We start from the raw sequence: 14,299 nt of genomic DNA, 5'->3' as shown, positions 1-14,299 counted from the left end.
AATCCTATGGATGAAGATGTGAATTTGAGCCGGTTTTGTCGTTTTGTCGTGGCTAGCCCAAGCTCAGATTCAAACATAAACATCAGTACCCATCACGTAGTCTCTTTCCTTTGCGTTAGCTGGACACAATATGGCATGTTTTCCAAAGCAATGAAGAGGGATCTAGTTCCTTTCACCAACATGCGTGTAATGATAATATACGATAATTATAATTTAATCATAAAAAGTCTCTTTAATAAATATTGTGGCATCCTCCTTCAAATGAATCGCAGCAGCCCATAATGGATGCTAACTCCCTATTATAAACATAGTCATTGAGCCATTTAATCATGCAGCGTCTGCAAAACTATACTTTTGCAACCTGCATACCTTTGGGGATTTTATGGTCCACAGAAACAAAAGCTTTGGATAAGTCTGGAAATATAAGGATTGTTTATTTGTTATTGTCTAGTAAATTCTTACTGCTTTCACTTCAAACACATTACACTAGGATAGAAAGACTTCCTTCATGTTCTGAAAGACAAAGGTTTTCAGACTAGCTCTAGTGAGTTTGAGAGGAAGCAGCCCTGGTGTCGATGCAGTGCAAGTCTTTACAGGAGCTGATAATTGATTCATAACCCCACTTTTAGCCCCCTTGTGATGCAGTCCCTCTGCCTTGCTACTCCAGATACAGGCCTGCTTGCTCTAATATGAGAATATATGAACCAACTAGTACTGCCACAGCAGCCTCGCGACAGACTGTTTAAGGCGATTATGTTGGAAGTGATCCCCTCCTCCTCTCTCTCTCTCTCTCTCTCTCTCTCTCTCTCTCTCTCTCTCTCTCTCTCTCTCTCTCTCTCTCTCTCTCTCTCTCTCTCTCTCTCTCTCTCTCTCTGCTCTATGGCTTTGAGCAGTTCTCATAACCACCACCAGCATGGTGAGGTTAAACACGAAGGGGCACACAATGCTAGTGATTACGGATCAGCTGATTAGGCACTTACTGTGTAATCTTTAAATAAAAAAAGGGATATGAAATCACTTGCTTTACAGCCATGAAGTGATTTTCCTCACAATGGGGGCTACCTTCATTAATCAGCTTTGTGCCACTGTCTGAAAGCCATGGAATATATTTTGTCCTTTGAGCTGTGATATTGTGTGTGTGTGTGTGTGTGTGTGTGTGTGTGTGTGTGTGTGTGTGTGTGTGTGTGTGTGTGTGTGTGTGTGTGTGTGTGTGTGTGTGTGTGTGTGTGTGTGTGTGTGTGTGTGTGTGTGTGTGTGTGTGTGTGTGTGTGTGTGTGTGTGTGTGTGTGTGTGTGTGTGTGTGCTCGCTCACCCTTCCAGTACCACGGCCCAATGCCTACACACCCATACGTCTCTCTCTTCTCTTCTCGTCCTCTCTGCTGCTCCAACGTAAAGGGGGTGTTCCACCAGCAAAGAAAATCTCCCGGTTGTTTAATTTGTGCAGGGTAATTTGACTGTAAAAGCGATGCCTGGCCTTGCAGACAGAATGAATTGATTGAGCCACATCAAGAATATTGACTCCCCTGTGCCAAAACACTCACTCCTGCCAATGCTGACTCCAGACTTTGCCGAGCAGACATTAAACAGCACAGCAGGACGGGGGAGCTGAGGTCAGGACAGCCATTCGATCTACCAAACATCTGTGCGCAGAGCAGTGGGAGCACGCGTGATTAACTGTTATTGCTTAATTGTTACCAGCCGATACCTTAAACGAACCGCTGGGTGATTCACCTGATGACTCGGATAGACCAGTGGTTCTCAACCTCAAAGATTTGTGGGGGGTTCCCAGATGACAGTGACGTTTTAAAGACTTTTAAGACCTTTTTCTTTTAGATTTTTTTCAAGAAACTATACTACCAGTAAGACGCCCTGAGGGCGAGAAGCAACGCCGCCCTTTAGGTCACGTGCACGCATCCGCCTGGGTGACGGCAGACTGCTGGGCGAGCGCTGGCGCTTTGGCATGGAGGGTCAGATCAACATACAATGAATTCTGTACTGGCCATTATATGGATCACCATTCACCAGACCTGAGGGAGCTGGAGGGGGGCGTGGTGTTGGAGAAGTTCAGAGAGATGGCAGCGGCCCTGTTGAGGGACTTGTAGGTGGTGATTAGCATTTTGAAATCTATTCTGTGCTTGATTGGAACTGGGAGCCAGTGGAGGTCACAGAGGACTGGTGTGATGTGATCCCTGTATAGGCTATCCTACTTAGACGGCAGATTTGCATGGGTGCTTTGCGTAGAATGCCAGTTGCATTAATCTAAGATAATCACTAGAAAATAGTTGATTAAGTCTACTTTGCTGCAGTTAATAGTGTCATGGCCAAATTAACCCAGTGCATGTGATATTAATCATCTCCTCAATCAGCTCTCATCTTCTTTTTCTTTTTTTTGTTGCCATTATTCGGTCGCTCAAACAGTTAGCACATCAGAGGCGGGCAAAGATCTTACGAAGGGGTTCTTGCTTGGCTCTCTGTAGCATCGTTTGCGTTCCTCGCCCTCAGTGGTAGTGTTTCCACATGCTCTACCTTTTTCCAATCTCCTTTATATGATATGTTATGACATATTTACCTACTTTTTTTTTTTTTACAAACTACTAGGCTTAATTATGAAATACTGTACATTTTCAAAGATGAAAGGATATTCCCTCAACTTTGCAAAGCAATTTGTTTTACATTTTCAGTGAGTTATCCTTTTTTTCAGAAAGCATTGTTTTTGTTTTGATAGTTAGACTATGAAAAAGTGCAAAGAACTGCAATTTGTTCCAGGTGTGACACATTATCAAAAGTACAAGTGTTCCCAAATGAATGCATTAAGCAATAATATTCACACAGCATCACCAATGCCATGATAATGTGTTGAAATGTGCCTGAGCCTCATATAGCCATACCCCTGTCAGTCCAGATGGAGAGCTACGTATGCATTAACAACCTGGCCACAGTGGAAACAAGCTGTCAGGGACGCTGTGTCTCTGATATGGCTCTGTTTAACCCATTCTGACCGGGCACCGATTTTGGTGTTAGCATCATGTTATGCTTTACCTATTGAAAAATAGCAGATCTACAAGCTCATAGCGCGCCACCGAGTGGCGCGCTACGAGCTTGTAGGTCTGCTATTTTTGAAAAATCGAAGAACGACTGACATTTTTTAGAATCTGATCTCAGATCAGAATGGGTTCATCAGACCAGTGTGTGTCCAGTGGAAACCTCGTATGAATCTGATCTCAGGTCAGAATGGGTTAAGTCATGCTAAATAATGCAAGCCTGGAGTGACTCTGAAGCAAGCCTGTGAAAAGATGCAGATGTACAGTGGTACGGTATCTCCCATTGTGCGGGGTCCCTCAGCATGCGTCTATCCTGCCCACTAGTGCTGTATGCCCTTCCTCTTCCTTGCTTGAATTATTGAGTTGTTTGTGTGGCACATACGCTGATGCTGTACCTGTTTAGTTTTTCTGTATATGTCCGATGTGCATATGTTATAAAAACAAGGGAAGAAAGGATAATGTTGCAGAAGTACTGAGTAAATGTATCACATTTATTTATCACAAAATGTTATATCATCCTTTCTTTCTTTTTTTTCATAACCCAAGGACATCCTGGCCAAAACGGCAACGGTGTTTGAACTGAACGGGAGGGGGTAACGGTGACAAAACGATGAAGGATAGATAAAGGAAATAAAATCACATTTGTTTATTTATTCATCTACTCAGAGCTGATAGCAACACACAGTACGAATACAGTAGTGAATCCCAGGGGTGTTTACAAAGAAGAAAAGAAACGCAGTAACACACCAAAACTCTTCTACTTCATAATGCTCTGCACAAACTGACTTGTTCTATGATACTATAACTTGGTTGATTTCCTTCCTGCTCAATCAAGTCTTTTCACAGACCAGTTGTCTGAATGAGTGACATTCTCCCGCTCTGTGTTTAGCAAAATGGTGCCGTCCGAGACTGAAGTGCAAAACTGTTATACTGTGAGAACTTGTCTTCCTCGCTCATTAGGACATTGGCACAGGAAGCCCTAGGGCTTCTGGGTAACGAAGGACCCAGTGGACTTCTGGGTAATTGGGCAGCCGGAGCACAGGTGAGCACTGTCGGAGAGTTCTGGTTGGCCAATCAGTCGGTGCTTCTGCCTCGAGAGCGGCGGCAGGCCCTCCTGGGATTGGCTCGGAGTGAAAGTAGGAAGATACTGCAAGAAACTTTTTGTGGGAGCAGCCATGCCGAACCGCTCAGGGCCGGAAAACGGCATACCTGTCCTGTTTACTGCTGGTTTTGTTCCTTTATGCTAAACGCCCTTCTGTTGCACTCCCCGCAAAGAAAAAAAAGGAAACATGGAAAAATCTTACAGATGGTTGGTTCGCGAGAGTACAAGACTGACATTGTTGCCTCGTCTTTGAGCGCTTGCTGCTGCCGCTTTGGTCCTACGCCAGCATCTGATGTTGTGGAAATCATGCTTGGCTACCGTCTGAGTTTGTTTAGTCTCACGAGAACATGCTGGGGTGAAACCAACCAGGCAGGTAGTGTTTTGGGAATGAATACTCAATTAAATCACACAGAGATCCCGACTGCTGACAAGCTTATATTCCCCTCCGTGATTACAATATGATCTGAACACCTCGTTTCAGCTTGAAAGGTTCACAAATTAGAAAGACTGTTTGTGTTGAAGTTGCACCACTCGCAGTGGATGCACTCATTTAACCCATTCTGACCTGACATCAGATTCATACGAGGTTTCCACTGGACACACACTGGTCTGATTAACCCATTCTGACCTGAGATCAGATTCTAAAAAATGTCAGTCGTTCTTCGATTTTTCAAAAATAGCAGACCTACAAGCTCGTAGCGCGCCACTCGGTGGCGCGCTACGAGCTTGTAGATCTGCTATTTTTCAATACCTAAAGCATAACATGATGCTAACATCAAAATGGGTTCCCGTCCAGAATGGGTTAAAGTAGCTCGGTACTTCTATCCATGTGACCTTTTGTTTTCTTCTCTGAGAAGACTCCTCGCTGCTTGTTCCGAGCCTGGTACATGAGGTGAATTGATTGATTGAAAATGTTATTTCACAGTACGTAGAATATGGGTACATTTCTACGAAAGCACAGGTCAATACAAAAACTGTTACTCTGGACACACCATGACTCACACTTGTTTACAACAGGGTCCAGCATTTTCAATTCATCAGAACATTTAGAGACGTACAAATATACACTCCTATAAAAATATATAAAGAAAGTAAAATGTACAGAATCAGGAAAAAGGGGTGGGGTGTGGGGGGGGACACTTGTGTGCTATCAGCAGCGAGCAACGGGCTCTGCCAAATTTCAACTCAACTGTCATTGCATCTCTGTATGTATTTATAGTTGTATTTTACCGACGGCGTCGGCACAGGTGTGGCAGACTGGCAAATGACTCATCATGGTAGTGGATAAATGGTAGAGGTAGAGGCAGAGGTAGAGGCCCCTTGTTTGTTTTTGCATGAGCCTAGAACTTCACCCTTCTTATATTTGTCTGGAGCCTTGTTGTTAGGGCCTTTGAAGTGCTGTGAACAAATGGCCACTTTTGGAATATAATTATTCCTGACCAGTTTTTTTTTCTTCCCAGACCATTTCTATGAAGTCTCCAGACAACCATACTAAAAGTCCTAAGAAATCCCAGTTGCAGAAATATGTTTAATTGGTGCATGCATCAATCCAAGATTTCCACCAATTGAGAATATTATTATCAGAAAAATTGCCAATCTTAGAATAAATTCCTGACCAAGAGGTAATTGTAACAGGATTTTTTTTCAACACACATCATTAATTGGCATCAATCCAAAATGGCCACCACTTTATTATAAAATGGCATATTTTTGGCTCTCCATAGGGACATTTGAATGATTTTAAGTGCATTTTCGGGACAGAGTGGTTACTACAAAATGGGTTGCAGTCTGATTGGATACATTTACAGCCCGCAGCCTGTGGACAGTGGATGTTGTGGATGCATCCTGCTGTTGGTAAGATCCATAAAAAGATATCACACACCTAACACTGGGGGTGTTACTCTAACACCCCACATTATCAACTTTGACCCGCAAATGAGAATCTCAGTGGACAAGTTGATGCTGTGCATTGATCAGCCCTGAAAAACTAAAGTTAAACCACCAACCCAATTCACACGATAAATCTGTGGTTTTCAGTGCCTCACAATCACACGCAGACGTGTATAGTACATCCAAAAACTATGTCCTACTAATTACTTAAATATTCTGTTATGTGACTGCACTTTTACTGAAATATTAGAAAACGTGGATTTTCTTTTATTATTCAGATTTTCATTACTTGGCAGTGGCACATATTCAGAAATGCAACTGGTGACCCCTCAAAAATGTTTGGTTACCCCTCTTGGGCTGATCTAAGAAGCCATTTACTTCAAGGATGAATGCATTTATCAATGATTATTATGATTCCTTGCCACTTTCAAAAGCAATGCTGGAAGTCTTTAAATAACTGTTATGTGTTCTGCCCTCACATTAGTGTGAATGGTTAATTAATCAATAATAATAATAATAATAATAAAACTTTATTTGTATAGCACCTTTCATGACATGAAATGCAGCTCAAAGTGCTTTACAGAGAAATGGAGGATAAAAGAAAAGCAAGGCAACAACATTAAAAACAAGCAATGGTTGATTAATGACATAAAAATCAAAACATCAGGACTGTATACAGTACATTCACTTTGGGACAATTTTATTTTCGGACGGTTCTGGGACGTTGGTGAAAAAAGTTAGCCTGAACGTGCCCTCCATTGTCTCTTCCAGTCATCCCGGTTCTCCATACATCTGGCCAGTTTGTTGGTACTTTGCGATCCTGAGTCGTTCTTGTGTACATCCACGTATGTTAGCGTGGGACGTCCTTGTGATCGATGCCAGTGTGTTGGTTCCCACAGCACAAATTTCCTGGCTGCCAGTTCTTGATGCCTTTGGCAGTGTCCTGCTATAGTCTCATTCTCCTGGCTGCTATTTTCTGACTCACCCTTGGTATTCCCTCATACAGAATCTTGTTTGTTGAACGGACGACAAGACGTCTTATTGCCGTCTTTTGCACATTACATGCATAATAGAATTACAATTTTTTTTCTTTCTTTATAATGGGCACTCAGAGCCTAAACTGGTGACCACCAGGTGGCGCTGAAAGAGTTAAGTACTGCACCGCAACATTCCGGTGTAGCACCCGTTTAGAGACTTCTGCAGGGTTAGCTTCAGGGTCCAGTATTCACTGCCATATAGAGGAACAGACTCCACCGTTGTATAGAAGAAGCTGAGTTTGATTTCACGGGGAGGTTGAAGGGAGATCCATACACTGGTCATCCGTTCAGGGCCCTCCATGCAAGTGCCTTCCTCACTTTCAGATCTTGCTCCGTTGAGTTGACCCATGTGCCCAAGTCCTTGAACTCCTGTTGTTGTCAGAGGTGGATGTTCCGGTGAGATGTTATATAACCCCATGTAGCAGCGTGAACTTGTAGATCGAATGTTTTTGGTGCACAAATTTGCAGTGTGATCTTGTAGATCGGCTGTTTTTTATGTAATTTGCGTGTCTTTTGGACAACATCTGTAGAAGTACTGTTAAAAAAGGTGTTGCACGTTCCACGTTGTCAGGCTGATGTCCTCAAGTCAAGATCCTGCTCTCATCCACTGATGGCCTTCCTGAGTGCAAAATGATGAAGAGGAAGGGGTGTCACCTTGCATTACCCCATCCAGGGTGTCAAACTCCTCGCTGTTGCCATCTGTGCTCACCACCTTGGCCCTTGTTCCTGCAAAATACATGTATATTTGGAAGTCAATTGAAATCTCAGACGAATGAAAATTGGGCCCGTCATAATTTGATAACGGTAAATGTTGCATATTATATAGCGACTTATCCAAGGCGCTTTACATATATTGTGCATTCCATTCACCCATTCACACACCGATGGTGGAGGAAACCATGCAAGGCACCAACCTGCAAATCAGGAGCAATTAGGCGTTCAGCATCTTGCTCATGGACACTTCGACACTAACTCTGGGGGAGCCCGGGTTCAAACTGGGAACCTTGCAGTTTCCATCTGGCCACTCTACCACTGAGTCACTGCCGCTGAGCCACTAATTGACAGACATCTTGGATTGACGCCAATTAAACACATTTCCACAGCTAGGATTTCCTAGAACTTTTAATATGATGTTCTGATTACTTCATAGAAATGGTCTGTGAAGAAGGAAATGATGACCTCTTGGTCAGGAATTTATTCCAATATTGGCAATTTTTCTGAGAATGCCCCAATTGGTGGACATCTTGGATTGATGCCACATAAACATATTTCCGCAACTAGGATTTCTTAGGGCTTTTAGTATGATACACTGGGGACTTCATAGAAATGGTCTGTGAAGAAAAAGATTCAGGAATTCATTCCAAGATTGGCCATGTTTCTGATAATAGTCCAAGTTAGCGGACATCTTGGATTGATGCCAATTAAACTTTTCCGCAACTGGGATTTAACTTTTATTTAGTGGGTGAATAAAGTTTGTGGAGTTCATTATTCAGTGTGAACTCTTGATTCCGCATTCTGCAAGTCTTTTCCGATCTGGTAGTTGCACAGTGGTAGGCCGGTAGCTGATCTAAGAAAGTATGCCAAATGTCTGTTGGTGACATGGGAACGTCACTTTCATTTTGTTATTCCCATGGCAGAGAACGAGCTTTCACAGAGATAAAATAGATCCAAAGCAGGTCAGGATCTTCCGCACACACTGGATTAATGAAGGGCACATGTCCTTCAGAACACAGGATATCCACAGTGTGTCGAAACTATCCCTGTTGTGTCTTCCTTTGAAGATGTTGTGCTGCAGTTCTACGAGTTGCTCCTCAGAACTTGGGTGTGACTGACAGTGAAGTCGCGTGCAGCACGTCTCTCTGTGAGGGGTTTCAAGGACTTCATGTCCGCAAATCTGGAGGAAAATTCCTCTTTGAACTATATTAAGTAGGCACAGCATGGAGCTGTTCAGAGTTTTTCAGGTTAAGAGTGAAAATGACAAACAAAATGTTTAACGAAAAAGTCCTTTTGAAAAGTCCTCACAAGGATATTGTGTGTGTGTGTGTGTGTGTGTGTGTGTGTGTGCGTGTGCGTGTGCGCGTGTGCGTGAGTGCATGCGTGCGCATGTGTGACTTCAGAGGGAGTTATGATTTGTCATTTTACCTCTGTGCGTTGAAGCTCACTGTAATGACCATGTGAGTCTATGACAGTGGCCCCCATTTGAGCCCAGGGTGGGAATCAATCATTCTTGCCGTGGCTCATTGGCTCCCGCCCCGTGCAGGACAAACTCCCTAGCAGACGGAGCAAATAAAAATTACAGCGGGTTCGCAGGGGGGCAGGTCATCAGGGAGCCAATCTGACGGTAACGGACAACATGGAGCAAGACAATCACTTTGTCTCGCCACAGAGCATCTTCCACCAGAGGAGCCCACAGCCAGTAGTAGTGATGCACCTTGTTAGACCTCCATCACACTGTGTTGTCTCCGTCACTTTGCTGTCTTACAAAGTTCACTTTAAGAGCCTGCAGTATCAGCACTTGGCTTACGTTATTGGCTATACTGGTCAGTCGGGCGCTCATTTCTTGCATCGCTGTTCGCAGTTCGCCCATACAGTGGTATAGCTGCACAGCAAAACTCTGTGTTAAACGTTGACAATTTGTAACCTAAGTCCCATTGCTATGTTCTGAGGAAATCAATAATATAGTGTGGCAAAAAATATAGTGTATAGTGTATTTAAATAACCTCTTGAGATGCACGCAACGCACACGCATACTATACCCTTCTCCTGCTCCTCCTTTAACTCTGCACCCTACTCCTGCCCATCCTTTAACTTCCTACATCTCGCTCATCAGTACATATCCATGCATGCACTGCAGCAAGACGGAAGGATTCCAGCCTAACCCATTTGAAACTTTTAATCACTGCACTAGTGAGGTAATAGAGCTAGGAGGAACCACTAGGCACTAGTGAGGTATAGAGCTAGGAGGAACCACATTCTGATGAAGTCATTCTGAATAATGAAAAATTAGGACCACTTCACCACTTTTCAACCTACTGTATCTTCATATAATAGGTCCTCACTAATAATCATGAAAGAATGGCGCAATTTTTTCTATGTCTGTCTCATAGGAGGGCTGTGGGCAGTTCAGAAACCGTCCTCCAGTGACATCATCGATGGGGAATACAAGCTAATAGAAACCGCAGGCTTTCTAGTCCTGAAAAGTTGCAATGCGAAAATGGGAGCAATCGGTCTCACGATAATGAAAATCTAAACATTTTTGTAAAAACATCTTGTTTAAAAAATATATCTGCCTAATGATGATGTCACTGGAGGACGGTTTCTAAACTGCCCACAGCTCTCCTATGAGACACAGACTGAGTAGGAAAAAAAAGTGCCATTTTATCATGATTATTAGTGAGGACCTATTATAATGAAGATAGGTTGAAAAGTGGTGAAGTGGTCCTTTAATGTTGAAAGAAAGCGCTGCGGTACCAGAATGCTGCTAACAATGCAGTGAAATATGCACAATGAGGGGGACCTGGACAGTCTCTGCACATTCAGATATGTATGAGCTGTAAATCAATATTTATTGCACATAAAGGAGCAATTTTCACACCATGAATGATTCAACTTCTAAAAGATGCCCATTCACTGACAGGGTGCATTATTGCATTCTTATTCAAACTGATAAATAAGAAATTACACACACTGCACAGCAGAATACAAGCACATACCTATGCAGATGTTTACAAACCGCAGGTTATTATAGTGATATCGCATTTCCCAATCGTTCCCTGGCTTAGAACACAATGACTCTGCCGAACATTCCATGCATGTTTAGGAAGAGATGACAAGCAAAGCATGCTGGGTATGAAAAAGCCTGGGTCCAAACTGATTATGTGTAAGGTAATTTCCCCTGCAGGAGGCTTTGCCATTCACAATTTACTAGGGCTGATATTGGGAATATATAATAGCTCCAAACCAAACATCTTGAATTGTTTATGCATTTGAAGATCATGAATTGCAGTATTGTCTTTTTGTTAAAACATGGACTCTTGAGAAAATGTTTAAACAGTTGATGGAGCCTCCATTGCTTGTCTTGCTTTTTACTCGAGCCAAATTAGATAGATTGTAGTAACTGTGTGGGTTGGTGTGTGTATGCGTGTGCGTGCGTGAGTGCGTGCGTCTGCAGATGCAATGGGTTGTGAGGCCACAGCCGCCACACAAGGTGTGCAATTGTGATGTTGTAACTAGTCCACTGATTGTGTGATCATTTAAAAGTCAGCTTTTGTATTTTGAAAAGCATGGTTTGCATTTTTAATCATATTTGCACCAGAATTGGACAATTAATTATATTTCCCATGAAATAATTGAAATGTTTTACTTTACTTGTGTGTGTGTGTGTGTGTGTGTGTGTGTGTGTGTGTGTGTGTGTGTGTGTGTGTGTGTGTGTGCGCGCGCGCAATCGGAGACAGAACATTTGTTTGTCATATCCTGGTTAGGTTGCTAAACAGAGATAACTGCAAATTGAAATATTATTTGAGTCTGGCCTGCTCAGATTGCTGTACACTGTACAGTATGGTCTCTCTGTATTAACCCATTCTGACCGGGCACCCATTTTGGTGTTAGCATCATGTTATGCTTTACCTATTGAAAAATAGCAGATCTACAAGCTCATAGCGCGCCACTCGGTGGCGCGCTACGAGCTTGTAGGTCTGCTATTTTTGAAAAATCTAAGAATGACTGACATTTTTCGAATCTGATCTCAGGTCAGAATGGGTTAATCAGACCAGTTTGTGTCCCAGTGGAAACCTCGTATGAATCTGATCTCAGGTCAGAATGGGTTAAAATATTCACTCCATTGCTTTCTTTCTGTGTGATGGCTTGCCTTGTGCCTTTGATGGTGTTCTTTCAAAGCACGAGCAACAAATTGCCATGAATGTAGCATCGCCACTGTTTATCTCATCAACTGGTACAGCTTTCAAATGTAGTCTAGTCCTGTCATGTTGCTGGTGGCAATTTAGCATTTCAAAGTAGTTTAATGTGTCTGTATGGGTCTCCTTCAAAAACGTTGCTTGTACCTTTCAAAGACTTGCCGTATAATTAATGTGACAAAGGTTCTATTAACACTCAAATGTGTGTGTTAACATAATTTCTTTTTTCAACCATCTAACCACCATTTAAAAGGTTCTTTAGTGGTGCACATCACAATACAGTTAGTTTAGCTGTGACAGATCTCGCCACTTTGTTTTCAGTCTGAGCGGCGTCACCATTATCATCATTGCTATTCTATCAACAATAATTATACTAAGTAGATACACTGTACTTTAGATTAACAATTCCCATTGACTGTACAGTAGAATCTCACCCATAATTATTTAGTCAAGAATAAATGAATGGTGAATTCCAAATGTACTGAGCCAGTCTCCAGAATGTATTTTGACATAGTAAATTAGCTGAGGTAGGCCTATTTGAGATTTGGAGTGATGTGATGCCATGTTTTAGGAGCCTGGCACCTGATAAAAATAAATTAACTACTTAAACTACTTGCACACACAGTGTGATACTTTCCATTGGTGCAATATGTCCATAACAACACAGACGTAAAGGGTGTTCAGTAGCATCGATTTATGAAAAATAAAATCAAAAACCTTGAGGTTTCCTCCCGACACAGCAACAAAATGAAATATAGAAATAATATCATACTTGCCGTGCCATCAGACTCAGGCTTTACTGGCCACGCTCAAGGAGTTTGTAACTGGTACGCAATGTTATATATTTTTTTAATACTTTTTTTTAAAGGCAATTAGTCCTTGAACAAACCTGTTTTTGCTGTTACGGGTCAATGCAATTGGTGCTTTTGCGTGTCATTGCGTTTCAGTGAAGGTCACCTTGAACGTGTGTGTCGCGCTGAATACGTGACACACACAGGTTGAGAGAGAGAGAGAGAGAGAGAGAGAGAGACGCCATAGAAACTTGATGGAGATGATGATGCAAGTCCAAGGCAAGATGCCTAATACCTTCGGCTAACGATTCAGCAATTGGAATGCAAAACCCTGGGTGACTTAATGTGGGGGAGATGGGGGTCAGGGGAGGGGTGGAGGGAGTCTACTTAACAACATGCCGTCGATCAGCTCAGAGGCCCTCATTGTTATACTCCTCTTGCAAGAGACCGTCTCAAAGGCAACGAGTGATCAAGGAAGACTGTTGCCGCGTGACACATCTTTCCTTTTATTCATACGCAACCTACTCTGCCCGCCACCGTCTCAATTCCCGCAACATCACCACCACCGCCACCTCCCCAACATAGCCCCACACCTCCCCCTGGTATCCCTGCCTGCCCGACCGTACCTGGCCCCCTCTTGCCATACAATTGAACACATCAAAAGTGAGCTTCCCTTTTCATTCACTGCACACTTCAAAGGGAATCCATGCAAAATGTAACATGTCTAGTTACCACCACCTCCATCTCTCTATTCTCCTGCGCCCTGTGATGCCTAACTTCAGGGCAACGACCGAAGCGATGCCTGTGACAGCTATGGCGTTGCTGTAAATTCGAGCTCCGCTCTCCCTCTGTGATTCCCCAGAAGGGTCCACACAGTCAAACGGATGGGGACCTTTTGGAAATGGAAAAGGGTGACCTTCAAGCTGCACATCGCCGCTGTCTAATCTCACATCAGAGCCGCCTGTGGACGGACAGGTGGAGCTAATTGTCTCGCTATGAAGATATCAGGAGGATCAGAGGATCCAGGGTGGAGAGAAATGGAGAGAGGCTCTGCACAGTGGGGTTGCTTTGGAAACCGTTTCACTGTTTTGGAGGGCGAAGAGAATGCCATTAGATCACTGGAGTAACTGATCAGGCATGTGATAATTGCCAGCTCCACGCATTGTGATTGACTGTGTTACCATTGAATACAATGGCCACAACTTCTCTCTCTCTCTCTCTCTCTCTCTCTCTCTCTATATATATATATATATATATATATCCATCCAGTGCCGCAAACTTTTGTATACTAATTATTAAAGGTAGTGTTAAAATAAGAGTTAAATACGTATATTCTGATACTAAGCATTGCTAGTTTGTTTGTTCAGTAACTGTCTCTCCAGCTCTTTAATAAACAGAACATGCATTTTCAGGGCGGGACTCTGGATACCAATTTGATCCAATCAGGAGAGAAAACTCAAACATTACATTGAAGTGACAACGTTAACTGAAACAAAAACAATATAAAACTGTTTGTTTGAAAATG

This window comes from Protomyctophum bolini (assembly GCF_963924005.1).
Source record: "Protomyctophum bolini genome assembly, chromosome: 10".
Taxonomy (NCBI): domain Eukaryota; kingdom Metazoa; phylum Chordata; class Actinopteri; order Myctophiformes; family Myctophidae; genus Protomyctophum; species Protomyctophum bolini.
This window is presented reverse-complemented; position numbering follows the sequence as displayed.